Source organism: Aotus nancymaae, unplaced genomic scaffold (assembly GCF_030222135.1).
Source record: "Aotus nancymaae isolate 86718 unplaced genomic scaffold, 86718_ANA_hifiasm-v0.15.2.pri h1tg000067l, whole genome shotgun sequence".
Lineage (NCBI taxonomy): Eukaryota > Metazoa > Chordata > Mammalia > Primates > Aotidae > Aotus > Aotus nancymaae.
The window spans coordinates 1,948,360-1,950,291 of record NW_026988482.1 but is presented as its reverse complement, the minus strand read 5'-3'; the positions used below and the strand labels follow the sequence as shown (position 1 = coordinate 1,950,291).

At 35.4% G+C, this 1,932-nt stretch overlaps 1 non-coding gene across 1 annotated transcript; it reads right to left on the bottom strand.

Annotated features, from left to right (window-relative positions):
- Positions 1-307: 307 nt before the first annotated feature.
- Positions 308-443, bottom strand: LOC135270919 (U8 small nucleolar RNA). The gene has a single exon (XR_010339066.1). It is a non-coding gene; the product is annotated as a U8 small nucleolar RNA (small nucleolar RNA).
- Between the last annotated feature and the right edge of the window lie 1,489 nt (positions 444-1,932).

Sequence of the window (1,932 nt, the reverse complement as noted above, 5' to 3'; positions counted from 1 at the left end):
TGTGACATCAGGGTCAGACTCTTACTGACATTTGTGGAGGATAAGAAATGGCTTCATTGGAATCTTCAAAGGAAACCAGAGTAAAATAAGAGAAGAACTATAATTCTTCCAGTTTTGGTTAACAATAGGTTTTTTAATTTTCGGGTATAATTGACTGTTTTACAGTTTGTAGCTTTGGTCCATATTTCAAAATCTGAGGTCCCAAGTTAACCAAAGTATCTGACATCAGGTGCTCCTTGGGGCTATTGATCACCCACATGCAATATTTTAGCCATATACCTCTAATACATCTTTTTTTTCAGGAAGAGTAAGATAGGAATAATCAGGATATTGTAAACCCTGATTACACAGAACCTTTTGTCATGTATCATGTGATCTCCAATTATCATGTTCTAATCTGCCCTTCAAAAGAAGCAGCAGATAAGGATTATTCCACCTGACCATACTCCAAGATATCTTTGTGGTATCTTTGTTACATTTATTCCTGCTCTCTGTCTTGATTTTCTTTATTTAGTTTGGCAAGCTTCTTCTGCTCTTTGGCTATCTTGCTGCCATCTCCCTTTGAACAGATCAAGGGTTTAACAGACATTGCAGACCTGCTTTGGACAAGTTTGCTTTGTGCTCCTGTCTTGTTAGTTAACCATTTAATAGCAGGGCCTCTTCAGGGCTACATGTGCTGCTTTTAAAGAGTTTAATTTACTGACATATATTTTGAAGTTCTGAAAAATTACTATCATGCTCATTTGATTTTTTTCTTTCTAGGGTTCTTCCCTTCTTTTGTGTTTAGAGGAAAGATAAATTGAAGGAAGAGAGAGGCAAGGGGAAGAAACCATTTCTTTTTAAATCTCTATTTAAGAATTTAAGAAGAAACATCAAAGTAACTAATTCTACATTTTAATAAAAATGAACAGATTCAGCTCATGGTAAAAAAATGATTTGTAAAAATGCATTTCAGTTTTAACTTCAAAGTGGAAGTTAAAGGGGTTACTAAATGGTTCCAACTTTTTTTGTAGTTAGATTTGACAAATATTTATTGAGGGGTTACTCTGGCCTTCAGATGCAATAAGTAAATAAAATCACAGAACATCCCTGGAGGTTATTATTTAATCTCACTTTTAAGATGAAGACACTAAGGTAAAATTTAGTATGGCTAGTAAGTGGCAGAATCAGGATTATTAGAGCTCAGGCTTACGCGTTACTCTTCCGTTGTGCCCAAAACCGATACTTCTCTGTTTTGTGTCGCTGCAGCATACGACTGTACACCAGATAATTTATAGACAGAAATGCATTAGCTTAGGGTTCTGGTGGCTTGGAAGTCCAGAATCTTCTGGCAAGGGACTTACTGCTGCGTCATCTGTGACAGAAGCACGAAGGGAGGGCACATGAGAGAAAAAGGGGCCAAAATTATCCTTTTGTAAGGAAACCATTCCTGTGATAACTTACTCACTATAGTGATAATGACATTAATCCATTCATGAGAGTAAAGCTCTCATGGTCTAATCACCACTAGTCATTAGGCCTTACCTCCCAACAATGTTGTGATGAGGGTTAAGCTTCCAGCACACAAGTTTTGGGGGACGTACTCAAACCTTAGCTTCTCCAATTATAATCTACACATAAATCACCAGAGGGTCTTGTTAAACTATGGAGTTTTTAAAAATATATATTTTTAATTTTTGTGGATACATAGTAGGTGTATATATTTATGGGGTACATGAGATATTTTGATACAGTCATACAATGCATAATAATCACATAAGGGCAAGAACTGATAAATTCAGTAAAGTTTCAGAATATAAAATTAATGTATACAAATCAGTAGACTTGCTATATACCAACAGTGACCAAGCTGAGAATCAAATCAAGAATTCAACCCATTTTACAATAGCTGCAAAAAAATAAAAATACTTAGGAATATTTCTTTCATCAGTG